This window comes from Eubalaena glacialis, unplaced genomic scaffold, assembly GCF_028564815.1.
Source record: "Eubalaena glacialis isolate mEubGla1 unplaced genomic scaffold, mEubGla1.1.hap2.+ XY scaffold_353, whole genome shotgun sequence".
Taxonomy (NCBI): domain Eukaryota; kingdom Metazoa; phylum Chordata; class Mammalia; order Artiodactyla; family Balaenidae; genus Eubalaena; species Eubalaena glacialis.
Genome location: NW_026871306.1, coordinates 17313 through 36795, shown reverse-complemented (window position 1 = coordinate 36795; position 19483 = coordinate 17313). Strand labels below are relative to the sequence as shown.

The window sequence follows — 19483 nt, the reverse complement described above, 5'->3', positions numbered from 1 at the left end:
TCACCGGGCTGTCCGCGAGCCAGCAGCCAGTCTGCCCAAGTGCTTCTCCTCACAACCAACGCAGCAGAGCGGGACCCCGCGGGAGAGGGGTGGGCCAGAGCGCAGAAGCGAGGCTCAGACACCTTTGGTCCTGTGGCCTGAGCGCCGCTCGGCGACGGCGGCGGCGGCGGCGGCGGCGGCGGCGGCGGTGCCCGGTGTCCATCTCCCACGCTCGCGGTCCCTGCACAGCCCCGAGCTCCGATCCCTGCCCCCGCCCGCCCTCGCACGCCCCGCACCAGCAAGAAAGCCAGCCGCCAGAGGGGCTGTGCGTCGGGGCCGGGCGGCTGCTGAGAGGAACGTCGGCGCTCAGCCGCAGCGGCCACGCCTCGCCTGCCCTGACTGGGATTCGGGCGCGGGCCAGGCCGCTTCGGCTCCTGGCTTCCTCTGGCGACACCGACAGTCTCGCGGCGGCCGTGGACGGCAGAGAAAGCGCGGGACGGGCCGAGCACGCCTGCGTCCCTCCGTCCCTCGTCCCTCGGTGCTTCCGACCGCCTCGCGCCCTGGGGTCGCCAGCGTGCCCGGAGCCTCTCATTCAGGTGGCCCGTCGGCCTCCTGCTCAAATGGAGCACATGCCCACGGGGCGAGCAGTGACCAGGGTCCGGCGGTTGGCGGCGAGCGCCGCTGGGGCAGCGCCGGGCGCCGGCGGCCATCGGTGCATGGGTGGTTCAGTGGTAGAATTCTCGCCTGCCACGCGGGAGGCCCGGGTTCGATTCCCGGCCCATGCAGCCGCAGCGTCCCCTTTTGGTTCCCGCAGCCCCACAGCGGAGCTGGGCTTCCCCGCTGCCACACTCAAGGCACCGGTCCTGCAACAGCTCGCTCACCACCGCACCTTCCGGCCCCTGTCCTTCCCACGCAGACGCCCCCACCCCACACACACCCGGGAGCCACGCCTCCAGGACCTGACACCTTGCGGGCTCAGCCACTCTTACGCCCAGACCCCTTCCTTGTCCTTGCTCTCGTCCTTACCCCGACCCCGCTTGTGTCACGCTTCTCGCTGTAAGGAACACCCCACACTGGCACCCGCACAGCCCAACCTCTTCACCTTTCGCCACGTTTCCAAGCTCTCTGCCTCACTCTGCCCGCACTGCGAAAGTTATACTATGTTTGCACAACCAGGAGCAAGGAAGTTGCCACCTCTGGGAGTGATACATCCCATTTTCCTGGAGAGTCCCCAAAGCGTCCACTTGCACGAGGAGTTCAAAAAGAAGTCCACACTATCATCGCAGACTGCACTCTAGATTCATGTTCTGACCCTCGACAGAAATACGTTTCCAACACCGGCCCGCTCCTCCACCACTACTGCCACCACCACCATCAGCACGACAAACACCACCCCCTCCCCTGAACCTCTGCTCCCACCAACAGCGTCAGCCCTCGGGACAGCACCACCGGCACCACCACCTCAGCCTCCACCCTACTCCCACAGACACCCCCATCCCACCCCCTATCTCCCCACTTTTCCCCCGATCCTTTCCAAATCCTACGTTGTCAAGGATCCTGCCCTTGCCTCTGTCCCGTTGCCCTCCTTTTTTCCCCCTTCGTCTTCGTCTCCTTTTCGTAGCAGTACGGTTGATTTACAATACTGGGTTACTTTCAGGTGTACAGCCAAGTGATTCAGTTATATGTCCTTTTCCAGGTTATTTTCCATTATACGTTATCACGACATATGAATACAGTTCCCTGTGCTGTACGGCAAATCCTTGTTGCTTCTGTGCTTTATGTATAGTATTTCCCCTCTGTTAATCGCAGCTCCGGATTCTTCCCTGCCCTACACTTTCCCCTTGGGTAACGAACAGTGTGTTTTCCATGTCTGTGAGTCCGTTGCTCTTTGGCACATACATCCGTTTGTAGTACGGTTTAGATTCCACATATCTTTGTGCTTCTCTGCCTGACTTACGTCGCTAAGTGGAGTATACTCTAGGTCCATCCTTATCGGTGCAAATGGCAATATCTCACTCTTTTGTATGGCTGAGTAATATTCCACAGTACATACGTACCACGTCTTCCTGTGCCAGCCATCGGTTGATGGGCACTTGGGTTTTGTCCATGTCTTGGCTGTGGCCCGTAGTGCTGCTGTGAACGTGGGGGTGCATGGATCTCTGCAAATGACAGTTTCTCTCCTTTGCCGATGTGTACCCACGATGGGGAGGGCTGGATCATATGGGAGCTCGTATTCCACCTATTTATTTAGTGTGTTGTTTTTATTTATGCATTTAATATTTACTTATTCATTTACTTATAAGAACTAGTAGCTGTAATTTTGGAAGAAAAGTTGATTAACGATATTGAGTTAGTTTCAGGTGCACAGCAAAGCGGATACTGTCTTCCATGTCTAATATTGTTTCAGATTGCTTTCCATTACAGTTTACTACAGGATATTGAATATCATTCCCGGTGTTATTCTGGAAATCCTTGTTGCTTATGTCTTTTATATGAAGTACGGTGTATCTGTTCATCGCAGCTCCTAATTTATGCCTCCACCCCTCCCGTTCTCCTCGGGGAACCATCAGTGTGTTTCCTATGTCTGTGAGTCTGTTTCTCTTTTGCACATACCTTCTTTTCTATTATGTTTTAGATTCCACGTATGTTTGTGCTTCTCTGTCAGACTTACTTCGCTAAGTGTAATGTTCTCTAGGACCATCCTTATTGTGGCAAATGGCAATATTTCGTTTTCTGAAATGGCTGAGTAATATTCCACAGTACATATATACCGCATCTCTTCCTGTCAGCCAACTGTTGATGGGCACATGGGTTTTTTCTATGTCTTGGCTGCGGCACACAGTGCTGCTGCAAACACGGGGGTGCGTGGATCTCTTCAAACAACAGTTTTTCTCTTTGGCGGATGTGTACCCACGACGGGGATTGCTGGATCATCTGATGGCTCATGTTTCTCCTGTTTATTTTGGTCGTTGTTTTTATTTATTTACTTACTTACTTACTTATAAGTACTAGTACTCGTGGTTTAAGAAGAAGAGTTGATTAACAATATTGAGTTAGTTTCAGGTGTACAGCAAGGGGGATACTGTTTTCCATGTCTAATATTGTTTCAGATTGATTTCCACTACAGGTTATTGCAGGATATTGACTATCACTCCCTGCGTTATTCTGGAAATCCTTGTTGCTTATCTCCTTTATATGAAGTACTGTGTATCTGTTCATCGAGCTCCTAATTTATCCCTCCACCCCTCCTTTTTACCTCGGGTAACCATCACTGTGTCTTCTAGGTCTGTGAGTCTGTTTCTGTTTTGCACATAGATTCATTGGTAGTACTTTTTAGATTCCACATATCTTTGTGCTTCTCTGTCGGACCTACTTCACTAAGTGTAATATTCTCTGGGAGCATTCTTGTTGCGGCAAATGGCAATATTTCATTCTTTTTTATTAATGGCTGAGTAATATCCCATAGTACATATATACCACCTCTTCTTGTACTAGCCACCCGTTGACGGGCACTTGGGTTTTTTTCCCGTGTCTTGGCTACTGCAAATAGTGCCGCTGTGAACGTGGAGGTGCTTGTGCCTTTTTGCACTCTTGTTTCGTCATTGCCGGGTACGTACCCAGGAGTGGGATTGCTGGATCATAGGGGACCTCTCCTTTGGCCTCTTTCAACCTCAACCCCTCCTCCCCCCACCCCCGCCGCCACACACACCTGAGACCGGATGGTTTCTCCCGATGAGAGGTGATGTATATGTCTCTGGGGCAGTAGAATGCCCCCACCCCATTCGGACCCCGCCTAGCCCCTGAGGCGCGCTCCGTTTCTGCTCTTCTCTTGCCTGCCTCCTACCCACCGCCCCCAGTCCCAACCCACTGGTTAGCCTGACCACCTTGCCGCACAGCACACCAGTCTGGCGCGCTCACCCGCCACCCCACCGCGAAGGGGTCCTCTCCCACCGTCTTCCTCGCCCCACAGCCCACTCACACACCCCGCCCTTCCCCCCAGCCTGCCGGCTCGGACCCCTCTCCCCGCCACCTTCCCCTTGTATCCCAGGCCCGACTGTCACATGTCCTGCCCGGAAGTCTCACTTCCGCCAGTGCTCCTCAGACGCACTCCTACTCCAGGCCCACCCCGGCCCCTGATCTGACCCACCCGTACACACGTGCCGGGCCAGGTGCTGCCACCACCCCCAAGCTTCTGCTGAGCCCCTGCCTGAGTGGCCAGCCGCTCTCCCGGGCCAGGTCCCCGCCAGCCCAACACCTCCCGCTCCTGCCCGCGCTCCACCCAGACACCCCAGGCCCTTCCTCGCACCTCCCAGCACGCGGCCCACCGCCGCCCTCTCTCCATGGGGTCCTTCTGCTCCGTTCCCTAACCCGCGTGGGGTGGCCACCGACCGCGGCCACAAACACCTTCATCCCACACTGTCAGCCACCCCCACGGCACCGGCAAGGGCGTTCAGGAAACCTGCTGCGGTGGTGCGAAGCACCCGTCTGCCCACCGGTGCTCCTTTCCACAGGGGATCCGGCTTTGTTAGAAGGCACCGCGTGTGACACCGCCGTCGCCGTCGGCGCTGCCGCCGCTGTCGCCGTGGGGGAAAAGCAGTGCTGATGGAGAGTCCAGACACAGGCGGGGGCGTTTGCTCGTGGCCACGGCCACGGCGGCGAGAGGCGCGGCCCCGGCCACTCGTGTTTGGGGCTGAGGCAAGCGTCCGAAAAGGAAGACACGGGACGTCGAAGGCCTCGAGTGGGCGCGCGCCAGTGCGGCCAAAAGGTTTGGCCGGGGAGGGAGGGTGGAGGTTGCCTGGCAGGGCTTGGGCTGGAGGTGCAGGGCACCGGGCGGCTCTTGTCGGGGCGCCGAGGCCGCGGAGCAAGCGTGGCCTAAAAGTGGGATGTGGACGGTGGGAGGTAGAGAGGCAGAAGAAAGGCTTCCCTGACCGGGAATCGAACCCGGGCCGCGGCGGTGAGAGCGCCGAATCCTAACCACTAGACCACCAGGGAGCGTCAGGCTCTACCACTGCTCCTGCTGGACCCATAGCACCCGCTCGGCGCCACCTTGGCGCCAAGACCCGGCCTTTCCAAGTCCAGCCACGCGCCGCCCCTGGCAATCCACGTGTCCTACCGTCCTTCCTGCTTGCAGCGCCCTCAGAACACTGCGCGCCTGCTTCTCGCACACACAAGAAAAGCCGCTGGGGCCAGCTAGCTCCCTGCTCCCAGCTCTCCCTCACAGGCCCCCGGCCGGCCGGCCGCCCGTGGAGCTCGGTAAAAGGTCAGCCCGCTGCGTTGGCCGGGAATCGAACCCGGGTCAACTGCTTGGAAGGCAGCTATGCTCACCACTATACCACCAACGCTGCACAGCCCGGGCCGCCCCGAGACGCCGGCACCGGGCTCGCCCGAGCGCACTCTCGTCGCCGCCGCCTTCTCCTCCTCCTCCTCCTCCTCCTCCTCCTCCTCCTTCTCTTCCTCCTCCTACTCCCCTTTCTCTTCCTCGTCCTCCTCCTCGTCCTCCTCCTCCTCCTCCTCCTCAGCCGCCGCCGCCGCCGCAGCCGCCGCTTGGAGCAGCCCTGCCCCGACGCCCCGCCGGCCGGCAGCTCTGTGACGTCACAGGCGCCACCAAGGCTCCCCGGCGCCCCACCCGCGCCAGCCCTACGAAGCTGCCCTCGGCCACCGGCCCGACCGCCTCAGGGGGGCGCTCTCGCTGCCTTGCTGCTCCAGGGCCCTCCGCTCCACGCCGCGGCCCGCCCCCGCCCCCGGGGCACGCGTCTTCCAGCCCCCGGCTCGCCAAAGCCCTTCTCCACCGGGCGCTGGGCCAGGCCACTCCCCGCACCGACAGGGGGACGGCACTCATCCGCCTCCCACCCGTCCCGGCAGCTGTGCACCTATGCCGCTGTGCATAGCTGCGCAGCTGTGCGTCGCGACGCAAGGAGCCCCCTGAGACAGCCACTTGGGGCGGGCCGCAATGTCATCGGGCGCTTGTGGGGTCCAGAGGAGGCCGTCGCTCGGCCCTGGCGACTGAGCGCCCGGCGAGGAGGAAGGGCTGGGTGGCTGCAGGGGGGCGAGGGTGGGCAGGCTGGGCACGCGCTGGCGCCCTGCGCCTCGCTGGAGGGCGGAGGGCGGAGGGAGGAGAAGAAGGGCCCTTGGGAGCCAGGCGGCAGGACAGAGAGCGGCGCCAGCCACCAAAAGAGGGCGTGTTGCCTCCCCGTCGGGGAATCGAACCCCGGTCTCCCGCGTGACAGGCGGGGATACTCACCACTATACTAACGAGGACGGCGGCCACCGCCCCCGCGCCCGGCCGCTCTCGGGCTGCCTGCCGACGCCTCCCCCTGCCCTCCGGCCCCCTGCCCACCACGGGCGCCCGGCTCGTGCCCGACCCGACCCGACCCAACGCCACACCAACCGCGTCCTCCAAAGCAGCAGCCCCCGACCCCGACAGGGACCCGGACCCGCGTGGCCCTGAAAACTCCGAGTGCGCGCTGCCTACTGCCTCCGACGCGGGGATCGCGCCGGGTGGAGGGGGCCCGAGACGGAAAGCAAGGCTGCGAGGGGGGGGTGGGCGCGCGCCGGGCCATGGCCGGCGAGGAGACGCGCGGGTGGGGGTCGGCGGCAGGGGCTGGCCCGACGCGGCCCGGCTGCGTCCGGGGCCAGGGGTGGGCGAGGGCGCCACCGCGGCGCAGCCAGGCGCGTCGTCTGGCCGTGCTCCCCGTCGGCCGCCGCGCGCCCGTTCTGTCGCTCACCCAGACGGCCGCGCGCCTGGCGCGGAGCACCGCGCCCCGCCAAGGGCACCGGGGTTCGCGTCGCGTCGGGTCCCAGCCAGCCCAGCGGCCACGCGTACGCCCAGGCCCGCCGTCAGGATGGCCGAGCGGTCTAAGGCGCTGCGTTCAGGTCGCAGTCTCCCCTGGAGGCGTGGGTTCGAATCCCACTCCTGACAAGCCAGCCTTTTGGCCCGCCCGACAAACGCACCCGGCCCTATGGCAGCGCTTTACTGCCTTCCAGTCCGTTCGCGCCCTGCACTCTTGCGGCCTCTCCAAACTCCGGCCCGGACATCCACGCCTCTCAGACGCGGGACCTTCTCAGCCACGGCCGCGGGCCTGGCAGAAACGGCGCACTAGGAACCCTCCGGCGACTGGCTTTCCGGACAAACGCCCTCCCCAGGGGCCAGCTCCTAAGCCCCCTCCTACCTGCACCCCCACCAGAAAAACCTTCAGTCCTTCGCAGCCCATCTTTCCTCACCTGCTTGCGGCTGCTGCTGCTGCTGCTGGTTTTCCTGCCTGCCTGCCTGCCTGCCTGCCTGCCTGCCTGCCTTCGTCCCTCCCTCCCACTCCCACTCCCACGCTCCACCCCGCCCCCACCGCCACACGCAGAACGGCCGCGTGTGGAAAGCCCGTCCACGCCTGGCCCGCCCTCCGACTTCGGCCCGGTGAACAGCGGACTCGCTCTCACAGCCTTTCTTCCACTTCCGCCACCAGCAGCTCTCCCTCTTTCCAACATCCTGTCCTTCCCGCCAGCCCCAACGGCCCGCCTGCCCATTCCATTCCCTCCACAGCCACACCGTCTTGCCGGCCTGTGGTGCGTGCCCTCGGTGCTTTTTCGCCTTGGGACCTTGGCCGGACCACACCTGCCTACCTGCCTGCCTGCCTGCCTGCCTGCCTGCCTGCCTGCCTGCCTGCCGGGCCGCGTGCAGCCCAGCCTCCTGCTGGCCAGCCAACAGGGGGCCCTCCCTGCACGGGGCCTGGCGCAGGAGTCGCTCCCGGGAACGGTGCTCCAGTGAGTAGTGAGCGGAAGCCCTGGATGCCCTGTCACCCACCACAGACGTCCGGCCCCCAGCCCGGGCCACCCACCTCGGCGCCACAGCGCAAGTCCCTCGGGGAAGCCGCTGCTCCGGCCGGACCCAACCACACCCTGGCGCGCTCCCTCCCTCACCGGGCTGTCCGCGAGCCAGCAGCCAGTCTGCCCAAGTGCTTCTCCTCACAACCAACGCAGCAGAGCGGGACCCCGCGGGAGAGGGGTGGGCCAGAGCGCAGAAGCGAGGCTCAGACACCTTTGGTCTTGTGGCCTGAGCGCCGCTCGGCGACGGCGGCGGCGGCGGCGGCGGCGGCGGCGGCGGTGCCCGGTGTCCATCTCCCACGCTCGCGGTCCCTGCACAGCCCCGAGCTCCGATCCCTGCCCCCGCCCGCCCTCGCACGCCCCGCACCAGCAAGAAAGCCAGCCGCCAGAGGGGCTGTGCGTCGGGGCCGGGCGGCTGCTGAGAGGAACGTCGGCGCTCAGCCGCAGCGGCCACGCCTCGCCTGCCCTGACTGGGATTCGGGCGCGGGCCAGGCCGCTTCGGCTCCTGGCTTCCTCTGGCGACACCGACAGTCTCGCGGCGGCCGTGGACGGCAGAGAAAGCGCGGGACGGGCCGAGCACGCCTGCGTCCCTCCGTCCCTCGTCCCTCGGTGCTTCCGACCGCCTCGCGCCCTGGGGTCGCCAGCGTGCCCGGAGCCTCTCATTCAGGTGGCCCGTCGGCCTCCTGCTCAAATGGAGCACATGCCCACGGGGCGAGCAGTGACCAGGGTCCGGCGGTTGGCGGCGAGCGCCGCTGGGGCAGCGCCGGGCGCCGGCGGCCATCGGTGCATGGGTGGTTCAGTGGTAGAATTCTCGCCTGCCACGCGGGAGGCCCGGGTTCGATTCCCGGCCCATGCAGCCGCAGCGTCCCCTTTTGGTTCCCGCAGCCCCACAGCGGAGCTGGGCTTCCCCGCTGCCACACTCAAGGCACCGGTCCTGCAACAGCTCGCTCACCACCGCACCTTCCGGCCCCTGTCCTTCCCACGCAGACGCCCCCACCCCACACACACCCGGGAGCCACGCCTCCAGGACCTGACACCTTGCGGGCTCAGCCACTCTTACGCCCAGACCCCTTCCTTGTCCTTGCTCTCGTCCTTACCCCGACCCCGCTTGTGTCACGCTTCTCGCTGTAAGGAACACCCCACACTGGCACCCGCACAGCCCAACCTCTTCACCTTTCGCCACGTTTCCAAGCTCTCTGCCTCACTCTGCCCGCACTGCGAAAGTTATACTATGTTTGCACAACCAGGAGCAAGGAAGTTGCCACCTCTGGGAGTGATACATCCCATTTTCCTGGAGAGTCCCCAAAGCGTCCACTTGCACGAGGAGTTCAAAAAGAAGTCCACACTATCATCGCAGACTGCACTCTAGATTCATGTTCTGACCCTCGACAGAAATACGTTTCCAACACCGGCCCGCTCCTCCACCACTACTGCCACCACCACCATCAGCACGACAAACACCACCCCCTCCCCTGAACCTCTGCTCCCACCAACAGCGTCAGCCCTCGGGACAGCACCACCGGCACCACCACCTCAGCCTCCACCCTACTCCCACAGACACCCCCATCCCACCCCCTATCTCCCCACTTTTCCCCCGATCCTTTCCAAATCCTACGTTGTCAAGGATCCTGCCCTTGCCTCTGTCCCGTTGCCCTCCTTTTTTCCCCCTTCGTCTTCGTCTCCTTTTCGTAGCAGTACGGTTGATTTACAATACTGGGTTACTTTCAGGTGTACAGCCAAGTGATTCAGTTATATGTCCTTTTCCAGGTTATTTTCCATTATACGTTATCACGACATATGAATACAGTTCCCTGTGCTGTACGGCAAATCCTTGTTGCTTCTGTGCTTTATGTATAGTATTTCCCCTCTGTTAATCGCAGCTCCGGATTCTTCCCTGCCCTACACTTTCCCCTTGGGTAACGAACAGTGTGTTTTCCATGTCTGTGAGTCCGTTGCTCTTTGGCACATACATCCGTTTGTAGTACGGTTTAGATTCCACATATCTTTGTGCTTCTCTGCCTGACTTACGTCGCTAAGTGGAGTATACTCTAGGTCCATCCTTATCGGTGCAAATGGCAATATCTCACTCTTTTGTATGGCTGAGTAATATTCCACAGTACATACGTACCACGTCTTCCTGTGCCAGCCATCGGTTGATGGGCACTTGGGTTTTGTCCATGTCTTGGCTGTGGCCCGTAGTGCTGCTGTGAACGTGGGGGTGCATGGATCTCTGCAAATGACAGTTTCTCTCCTTTGCCGATGTGTACCCACGATGGGGAGGGCTGGATCATATGGGAGCTCGTATTCCACCTATTTATTTAGTGTGTTGTTTTTATTTATGCATTTAATATTTACTTATTCATTTACTTATAAGAACTAGTAGCTGTAATTTTGGAAGAAAAGTTGATTAACGATATTGAGTTAGTTTCAGGTGCACAGCAAAGCGGATACTGTCTTCCATGTCTAATATTGTTTCAGATTGCTTTCCATTACAGTTTACTACAGGATATTGAATATCATTCCCGGTGTTATTCTGGAAATCCTTGTTGCTTATGTCTTTTATATGAAGTACGGTGTATCTGTTCATCGCAGCTCCTAATTTATGCCTCCACCCCTCCCGTTCTCCTCGGGGAACCATCAGTGTGTTTCCTATGTCTGTGAGTCTGTTTCTCTTTTGCACATACCTTCTTTTCTATTATGTTTTAGATTCCACGTATGTTTGTGCTTCTCTGTCAGACTTACTTCGCTAAGTGTAATGTTCTCTAGGACCATCCTTATTGTGGCAAATGGCAATATTTCGTTTTCTGAAATGGCTGAGTAATATTCCACAGTACATATATACCGCATCTTTTCCTGTCAGCCAACTGTTGACGGGCACATGGGTTTTTTCTATGTCTTGGCTGCGGCACACAGTGCTGCTGCAAACACGGGGGTGCGTGGATCTCTTCAAACAACAGTTTTTCTCTTTGGCGGATGTGTACCCACGACGGGGATTGCTGGATCATCTGATGGCTCATGTTTCTCCTGTTTATTTTGGTCGTTGTTTTTATTTATTTACTTACTTACTTACTTATAAGTACTAGTACTCGTGGTTTAAGAAGAAGAGTTGATTAACAATATTGAGTTAGTTTCAGGTGTACAGCAAGGGGGATACTGTTTTCCATGTCTAATATTGTTTCAGATTGATTTCCACTACAGGTTATTGCAGGATATTGACTATCACTCCCTGCGTTATTCTGGAAATCCTTGTTGCTTATCTCCTTTATATGAAGTACTGTGTATCTGTTCATCGAGCTCCTAATTTATCCCTCCACCCCTCCTTTTTACCTCGGGTAACCATCACTGTGTCTTCTAGGTCTGTGAGTCTGTTTCTGTTTTGCACATAGATTCATTGGTAGTACTTTTTAGATTCCACATATCTTTGTGCTTCTCTGTCGGACCTACTTCACTAAGTGTAATATTCTCTGGGAGCATTCTTGTTGCGGCAAATGGCAATATTTCATTCTTTTTTATTAATGGCTGAGTAATATCCCATAGTACATATATACCACCTCTTCTTGTACTAGCCACCCGTTGACGGGCACTTGGGTTTTTTCCCGTGTCTTGGCTACTGCAAATAGTGCCGCTGTGAACGTGGAGGTGCTTGTGCCTTTTTGCACTCTTGTTTCGTCATTGCCGGGTACGTACCCAGGAGTGGGATTGCTGGATCATAGGGGACCTCTCCTTTGGCCTCTTTCAACCTCAACCCCTCCTCCCCCCACCCCCGCCGCCACACACACCTGAGACCGGATGGTTTCTCCCGATGAGAGGTGATGTATATGTCTCTGGGGCAGTAGAATGCCCCCACCCCATTCGGACCCCGCCTAGCCCCTGAGGCGCGCTCCGTTTCTGCTCTTCTCTTGCCTGCCTCCTACCCACCGCCCCCAGTCCCAACCCACTGGTTAGCCTGACCACCTTGCCGCACAGCACACCAGTCTGGCGCGCTCACCCGCCACCCCACCGCGAAGGGGTCCTCTCCCACCGTCTTCCTCGCCCCACAGCCCACTCACACACCCCGCCCTTCCCCCCAGCCTGCCGGCTCGGACCCCTCTCCCCGCCACCTTCCCCTTGTATCCCAGGCCCGACTGTCACATGTCCTGCCCGGAAGTCTCACTTCCGCCAGTGCTCCTCAGACGCACTCCTACTCCAGGCCCACCCCGGCCCCTGATCTGACCCACCCGTACACACGTGCCGGGCCAGGTGCTGCCACCACCCCCAAGCTTCTGCTGAGCCCCTGCCTGAGTGGCCAGCCGCTCTCCCGGGCCAGGTCCCCGCCAGCCCAACACCTCCCGCTCCTGCCCGCGCTCCACCCAGACACCCCAGGCCCTTCCTCGCACCTCCCAGCACGCGGCCCACCGCCGCCCTCTCTCCATGGGGTCCTTCTGCTCCGTTCCCTAACCCGCGTGGGGTGGCCACCGACCGCGGCCACAAACACCTTCATCCCACACTGTCAGCCACCCCCACGGCACCGGCAAGGGCGTTCAGGAAACCTGCTGCGGTGGTGCGAAGCACCCGTCTGCCCACCGGTGCTCCTTTCCACAGGGGATCCGGCTTTGTTAGAAGGCACCGCGTGTGACACCGCCGTCGCCGTCGGCGCTGCCGCCGCTGTCGCCGTGGGGGAAAAGCAGTGCTGATGGAGAGTCCAGACACAGGCGGGGGCGTTTGCTCGTGGCCACGGCCACGGCGGCGAGAGGCGCGGCCCCGGCCACTCGTGTTTGGGGCTGAGGCAAGCGTCCGAAAAGGAAGACACGGGACGTCGAAGGCCTCGAGTGGGCGCGCGCCAGTGCGGCCAAAAGGTTTGGCCGGGGAGGGAGGGTGGAGGTTGCCTGGCAGGGCTTGGGCTGGAGGTGCAGGGCACCGGGCGGCTCTTGTCGGGGCGCCGAGGCCGCGGAGCAAGCGTGGCCTAAAAGTGGGATGTGGACGGTGGGAGGTAGAGAGGCAGAAGAAAGGCTTCCCTGACCGGGAATCGAACCCGGGCCGCGGCGGTGAGAGCGCCGAATCCTAACCACTAGACCACCAGGGAGCGTCAGGCTCTACCACTGCTCCTGCTGGACCCATAGCACCCGCTCGGCGCCACCTTGGCGCCAAGACCCGGCCTTTCCAAGTCCAGCCACGCGCCGCCCCTGGCAATCCACGTGTCCTACCGTCCTTCCTGCTTGCAGCGCCCTCAGAACACTGCGCGCCTGCTTCTCGCACACACAAGAAAAGCCGCTGGGGCCAGCTAGCTCCCTGCTCCCAGCTCTCCCTCACAGGCCCCCGGCCGGCCGGCCGCCCGTGGAGCTCGGTAAAAGGTCAGCCCGCTGCGTTGGCCGGGAATCGAACCCGGGTCAACTGCTTGGAAGGCAGCTATGCTCACCACTATACCACCAACGCTGCACAGCCCGGGCCGCCCCGAGACGCCGGCACCGGGCTCGCCCGAGCGCACTCTCGTCGCCGCCGCCTTCTCCTCCTCCTCCTCCTCCTCCTCCTCCTCCTCCTCCTTCTCTTCCTCCTCCTACTCCCCTTTCTCTTCCTCGTCCTCCTCCTCGTCCTCCTCCTCCTCCTCCTCCTCCTCAGCCGCCGCCGCCGCCGCAGCCGCCGCTTGGAGCAGCCCTGCCCCGACGCCCCGCCGGCCGGCAGCTCTGTGACGTCACAGGCGCCACCAAGGCTCCCCGGCGCCCCACCCGCGCCAGCCCTACGAAGCTGCCCTCGGCCACCGGCCCGACCGCCTCAGGGGGGCGCTCTCGCTGCCTTGCTGCTCCAGGGCCCTCCGCTCCACGCCGCGGCCCGCCCCCGCCCCCGGGGCACGCGTCTTCCAGCCCCCGGCTCGCCAAAGCCCTTCTCCACCGGGCGCTGGGCCAGGCCACTCCCCGCACCGACAGGGGGACGGCACTCATCCGCCTCCCACCCGTCCCGGCAGCTGTGCACCTATGCCGCTGTGCATAGCTGCGCAGCTGTGCGTCGCGACGCAAGGAGCCCCCTGAGACAGCCACTTGGGGCGGGCCGCAATGTCATCGGGCGCTTGTGGGGTCCAGAGGAGGCCGTCGCTCGGCCCTGGCGACTGAGCGCCCGGCGAGGAGGAAGGGCTGGGTGGCTGCAGGGGGGCGAGGGTGGGCAGGCTGGGCACGCGCTGGCGCCCTGCGCCTCGCTGGAGGGCGGAGGGCGGAGGGAGGAGAAGAAGGGCCCTTGGGAGCCAGGCGGCAGGACAGAGAGCGGCGCCAGCCACCAAAAGAGGGCGTGTTGCCTCCCCGTCGGGGAATCGAACCCCGGTCTCCCGCGTGACAGGCGGGGATACTCACCACTATACTAACGAGGACGGCGGCCACCGCCCCCGCGCCCGGCCGCTCTCGGGCTGCCTGCCGACGCCTCCCCCTGCCCTCCGGCCCCCTGCCCACCACGGGCGCCCGGCTCGTGCCCGACCCGACCCGACCCAACGCCACACCAACCGCGTCCTCCAAAGCAGCAGCCCCCGACCCCGACAGGGACCCGGACCCGCGTGGCCCTGAAAACTCCGAGTGCGCGCTGCCTACTGCCTCCGACGCGGGGATCGCGCCGGGTGGAGGGGGCCCGAGACGGAAAGCAAGGCTGCGAGGAGGGGGTGGGCGCGCGCCGGGCCATGGCCGGCGAGGAGACGCGCGGGTGGGGGTCGGCGGCAGGGGCTGGCCCGACGCGGCCCGGCTGCGTCCGGGGCCAGGGGTGGGCGAGGGCGCCACCGCGGCGCAGCCAGGCGCGTCGTCTGGCCGTGCTCCCCGTCGGCCGCCGCGCGCCCGTTCTGTCGCTCACCCAGACGGCCGCGCGCCTGGCGCGGAGCACCGCGCCCCGCCAAGGGCACCGGGGTTCGCGTCGCGTCGGGTCCCAGCCAGCCCAGCGGCCACGCGCACGCCCAGGCCCGCCGTCAGGATGGCCGAGCGGTCTAAGGCGCTGCGTTCAGGTCGCAGTCTCCCCTGGAGGCGTGGGTTCGAATCCCACTCCTGACAAGCCAGCCTTTTGGCCCGCCCGACAAACGCACCCGGCCCTATGGCAGCGCTTTACTGCCTTCCAGTCCGTTCGCGCCCTGCACTCTTGCGGCCTCTCCAAACTCCGGCCCGGACATCCACGCCTCTCAGACGCGGGACCTTCTCAGCCACGGCCGCGGGCCTGGCAGAAACGGCGCACTAGGAACCCTCCGGCGACTGGCTTTCCGGACAAACGCCCTCCCCAGGGGCCAGCTCCTAAGCCCCCTCCTACCTGCACCCCCACCAGAAAAACCTTCAGTCCTTCGCAGCCCATCTTTCCTCACCTGCTTGCGGCTGCTGCTGCTGCTGCTGGTTTTCCTGCCTGCCTGCCTGCCTGCCTGCCTGCCTGCCTGCCTTCGTCCCTCCCTCCCACTCCCACTCCCACGCTCCACCCCGCCCCCACCGCCACACGCAGAACGGCCGCGTGTGGAAAGCCCGTCCACGCCTGGCCCGCCCTCCGACTTCGGCCCGGTGAACAGCGGACTCGCTCTCACAGCCTTTCTTCCACTTCCGCCACCAGCAGCTCTCCCTCTTTCCAACATCCTGTCCTTCCCGCCAGCCCCAACGGCCCGCCTGCCCATTCCATTCCCTCCACAGCCACACCGTCTTGCCGGCCTGTGGTGCGTGCCCTCGGTGCTTTTTCGCCTTGGGACCTTGGCCGGACCACACCTGCCTACCTGCCTGCCTGCCTGCCTGCCTGCCTGCCTGCCTGCCGGGCCGCGTGCAGCCCAGCCTCCTGCTGGCCAGCCAACAGGGGGCCCTCCCTGCACGGGGCCTGGCGCAGGAGTCGCTCCCGGGAACGGTGCTCCAGTGAGTAGTGAGCGGAAGCCCTGGATGCCCTGTCACCCACCACAGACGTCCGGCCCCCAGCCCGGGCCACCCACCTCGGCGCCACAGCGCAAGTCCCTCGGGGAAGCCGCTGCTCCGGCCGGACCCAACCACACCCTGGCGCGCTCCCTCCCTCACCGGGCTGTCCGCGAGCCAGCAGCCAGTCTGCCCAAGTGCTTCTCCTCACAACCAACGCAGCAGAGCGGGACCCCGCGGGAGAGGGGTGGGCCAGAGCGCAGAAGCGAGGCTCAGACACCTTTGGTCCTGTGGCCTGAGCGCCGCTCGGCGACGGCGGCGGCGGCGGCGGCGGCGGCGGCGGCGGTGCCCGGTGTCCATCTCCCACGCTCGCGGTCCCTGCACAGCCCCGAGCTCCGATCCCTGCCCCCGCCCGCCCTCGCACGCCCCGCACCAGCAAGAAAGCCAGCCGCCAGAGGGGCTGTGCGTCGGGGCCGGGCGGCTGCTGAGAGGAACGTCGGCGCTCAGCCGCAGCGGCCACGCCTCGCCTGCCCTGACTGGGATTCGGGCGCGGGCCAGGCCGCTTCGGCTCCTGGCTTCCTCTGGCGACACCGACAGTCTCGCGGCGGCCGTGGACGGCAGAGAAAGCGCGGGACGGGCCGAGCACGCCTGCGTCCCTCCGTCCCTCGTCCCTCGGTGCTTCCGACCGCCTCGCGCCCTGGGGTCGCCAGCGTGCCCGGAGCCTCTCATTCAGGTGGCCCGTCGGCCTCCTGCTCAAATGGAGCACATGCCCACGGGGCGAGCAGTGACCAGGGTCCGGCGGTTGGCGGCGAGCGCCGCTGGGGCAGCGCCGGGCGCCGGCGGCCATCGGTGCATGGGTGGTTCAGTGGTAGAATTCTCGCCTGCCACGCGGGAGGCCCGGGTTCGATTCCCGGCCCATGCAGCCGCAGCGTCCCCTTTTGGTTCCCGCAGCCCCACAGCGGAGCTGGGCTTCCCCGCTGCCACACTCAAGGCACCGGTCCTGCAACAGCTCGCTCACCACCGCACCTTCCGGCCCCTGTCCTTCCCACGCAGACGCCCCCACCCCACACACACCCGGGAGCCACGCCTCCAGGACCTGACACCTTGCGGGCTCAGCCACTCTTACGCCCAGACCCCTTCCTTGTCCTTGCTCTCGTCCTTACCCCGACCCCGCTTGTGTCACGCTTCTCGCTGTAAGGAACACCCCACACTGGCACCCGCACAGCCCAACCTCTTCACCTTTCGCCACGTTTCCAAGCTCTCTGCCTCACTCTGCCCGCACTGCGAAAGTTATACTATGTTTGCACAACCAGGAGCAAGGAAGTTGCCACCTCTGGGAGTGATACATCCCATTTTCCTGGAGAGTCCCCAAAGCGTCCACTTGCACGAGGAGTTCAAAAAGAAGTCCACACTATCATCGCAGACTGCACTCTAGATTCATGTTCTGACCCTCGACAGAAATACGTTTCCAACACCGGCCCGCTCCTCCACCACTACTGCCACCACCACCATCAGCACGACAAACACCACCCCCTCCCCTGAACCTCTGCTCCCACCAACAGCGTCAGCCCTCGGGACAGCACCACCGGCACCACCACCTCAGCCTCCACCCTACTCCCACAGACACCCCCATCCTACCCCCTATCTCCCCACTTTTCCCCCGATCCTTTCCAAATCCTACGTTGTCAAGGATCCTGCCCTTGCCTCTGTCCCGTTGCCCTCCTTTTTTCCCCCTTCGTCTTCGTCTCCTTTTCGTAGCAGTACGGTTGATTTACAATACTGGGTTACTTTCAGGTGTACAGCCAAGTGATTCAGTTATATGTCCTTTTCCAGGTTATTTTCCATTATACGTTATCACGACATATGAATACAGTTCCCTGTGCTGTACGGCAAATCCTTGTTGCTTCTGTGCTTTATGTATAGTATTTCCCCTCTGTTAATCGCAGCTCCGGATTCTTCCCTGCCCTACACTTTCCCCTTGGGTAACGAACAGTGTGTTTTCCATGTCTGTGAGTCCGTTGCTCTTTGGCACATACATCCGTTTGTAGTACGGTTTAGATTCCACATATCTTTGTGCTTCTCTGCCTGACTTACGTCGCTAAGTGGAGTATACTCTAGGTCCATCCTTATCGGTGCAAATGGCAATATCTCACTCTTTTGTATGGCTGAGTAATATTCCACAGTACATACGTACCACGTCTTCCTGTGCCAGCCATCGGTTGATGGGCACTTGGGTTTTGTCCATGTCTTGGCTGTGGCCCGTAGTGCTGCTGTGAACGTGGGGGTGCATGGATCTCTGCAAATGACAGTTTCTCTCCTTTGCCGATGTGTACCCACGATGGGGAGGGCTGGATCATATGGGAGCTCGTATTCCACCTATTTATTTAGTGTGTTGTTTTTATTTATGCATTTAATATTTACTTATTCATTTACTTATAAGAACTAGTAGCTGTAATTTTGGAAGAAAAGTTGATTAACGATATTGAGTTAGTTTCAGGTGCACAGCAAAGCGGATACTGTCTTCCATGTCTAATATTGTTTCAGATTGCTTTCCATTACAGTTTACTACAGGATATTGAATATCATTCCCGGTGTTATTCTGGAAATCCTTGTTGCTTATGTCTTTTATATGAAGTACGGTGTATCTGTTCATCGCAGCTCCTAATTTATGCCTCCACCCCTCCCGTTCTCCTCGGGGAACCATCAGTGTGTTTCCTATGTCTGTGAGTCTGTTTCTCTTTTGCACATACCTTCTTTTCTATTATGTTTTAGATTCCACGTATGTTTGTGCTTCTCTGTCAGACTTACTTCGCTAAGTGTAATGTTCTCTAGGACCATCCTTATTGTGGCAAATGGCAATATTTCGTTTTCTGAAATGGCTGAGTAATATTCCACAGTACATATATACCGCATCTCTTCCTGTCAGCCAACTGTTGACGGGCACATGGGTTTTTTCTATGTCTTGGCTGCGGCACACAGTGCTGCTGCAAACACGGGGGTGCGTGGATCTCTTCAAACAACAGTTTTTCTCTTTGGCGGATGTGTACCCACGACGGGGATTGCTGGATCATCTGATGGCTCATGTTTCTCCTGTTTATTTTGGTCGTTGTTTTTATTTATTTACTTACTTACTTACTTATAAGTACTAGTACTCGTGGTTTAAGAAGAAGAGTTGATTAACAATATTGAGTTAGTTTCAGGTGTACAGCAAGGGGGATACTGTTTTCCATGTCTAATATTGTTTCAGATTGATTTCCACTACAGGTTATTGCAGGATATTGACTATCACTCCCTGCGTTATTCTGGAAATCCTTGTTGCTTATCTCCTTTATATGAAGTACTGTGTATCTGTTCATCGAGCTCCTAATTTATCCCTCCACCCCTCCTTTTTACCTCGGGTAACCATCACTGTGTCTTCTAGGTCTGTGAGTCTGTTTCTGTTTTGCACATAGATTCATTGGTAGTACTTTTTAGATTCCACATATCTTTGTGCTTCTCTGTCGGACCTACTTCACTAAGTGTAATATTCTCTGGGAGCATTCTTGTTGCGGCAAATGGCAATATTTCATTCTTTTTTATTAATGGCTGAGTAATATCCCATAGTACATATATACCACCTCTTCTTGTGCTAGCCACCCGTTGACGGGCACTTGGGTTTTTTCCCGTGTCTTGGCTACTGCAAATAGTGCCGCTGTGAACGTGGAGGTGCTTGTGCCTTTTTGCACTCTTGTTTCGTCATTGCCGGGTACGTACCCAGGAGTGGGATTGCTGGATCATAGGGGACCTCTCCTTTGGCCTCTTTCAACCTCAACCCCTCCTCCCCCCACCCCCGCCGCCACACACACCTGAGACCGGATGGTTTCTCCCGATGA

At 60.8% G+C, this 19483-nt stretch overlaps 11 non-coding genes across 11 annotated transcripts; 5 read left to right on the top strand and 6 right to left on the bottom strand.

The window, feature by feature from the left end:
* The first annotated feature begins 693 nt into the window (after nt 1-693).
* TRNAG-GCC (transfer RNA glycine (anticodon GCC)) lies at nt 694-764 on the top strand. Its single transcript has one exon. It is a non-coding gene; the product is annotated as a tRNA-Gly (tRNA).
* Nucleotides 765-4899: 4135 nt separating this feature from the next.
* TRNAE-CUC (transfer RNA glutamic acid (anticodon CUC)) lies at nt 4900-4971 on the bottom strand. The gene has a single exon. It is a non-coding gene; the product is annotated as a tRNA-Glu (tRNA).
* A 278-nt stretch (nt 4972-5249) lies between these two features.
* TRNAG-UCC (transfer RNA glycine (anticodon UCC)) lies at nt 5250-5321 on the bottom strand. Its single transcript has one exon. It is a non-coding gene; the product is annotated as a tRNA-Gly (tRNA).
* Nucleotides 5322-6165: 844 nt separating this feature from the next.
* On the bottom strand, nt 6166-6237 carry TRNAD-GUC (transfer RNA aspartic acid (anticodon GUC)). Its single transcript has one exon. It is a non-coding gene; the product is annotated as a tRNA-Asp (tRNA).
* A 578-nt stretch (nt 6238-6815) lies between these two features.
* Nucleotides 6816-6898, top strand: TRNAL-CAG (transfer RNA leucine (anticodon CAG)). Its single transcript has one exon. It is a non-coding gene; the product is annotated as a tRNA-Leu (tRNA).
* A 1681-nt stretch (nt 6899-8579) lies between these two features.
* On the top strand, nt 8580-8650 carry TRNAG-GCC (transfer RNA glycine (anticodon GCC)). Its single transcript has one exon. It is a non-coding gene; the product is annotated as a tRNA-Gly (tRNA).
* Nucleotides 8651-12784: 4134 nt separating this feature from the next.
* Nucleotides 12785-12856, bottom strand: TRNAE-CUC (transfer RNA glutamic acid (anticodon CUC)). Its single transcript has one exon. It is a non-coding gene; the product is annotated as a tRNA-Glu (tRNA).
* A 278-nt stretch (nt 12857-13134) lies between these two features.
* Nucleotides 13135-13206, bottom strand: TRNAG-UCC (transfer RNA glycine (anticodon UCC)). Its single transcript has one exon. It is a non-coding gene; the product is annotated as a tRNA-Gly (tRNA).
* Nucleotides 13207-14056: 850 nt separating this feature from the next.
* On the bottom strand, nt 14057-14128 carry TRNAD-GUC (transfer RNA aspartic acid (anticodon GUC)). The gene has a single exon. It is a non-coding gene; the product is annotated as a tRNA-Asp (tRNA).
* Nucleotides 14129-14706: 578 nt separating this feature from the next.
* Nucleotides 14707-14789, top strand: TRNAL-CAG (transfer RNA leucine (anticodon CAG)). The gene has a single exon. It is a non-coding gene; the product is annotated as a tRNA-Leu (tRNA).
* A 1673-nt stretch (nt 14790-16462) lies between these two features.
* TRNAG-GCC (transfer RNA glycine (anticodon GCC)) lies at nt 16463-16533 on the top strand. The gene has a single exon. It is a non-coding gene; the product is annotated as a tRNA-Gly (tRNA).
* Nucleotides 16534-19483: the final 2950 nt, after the last annotated feature.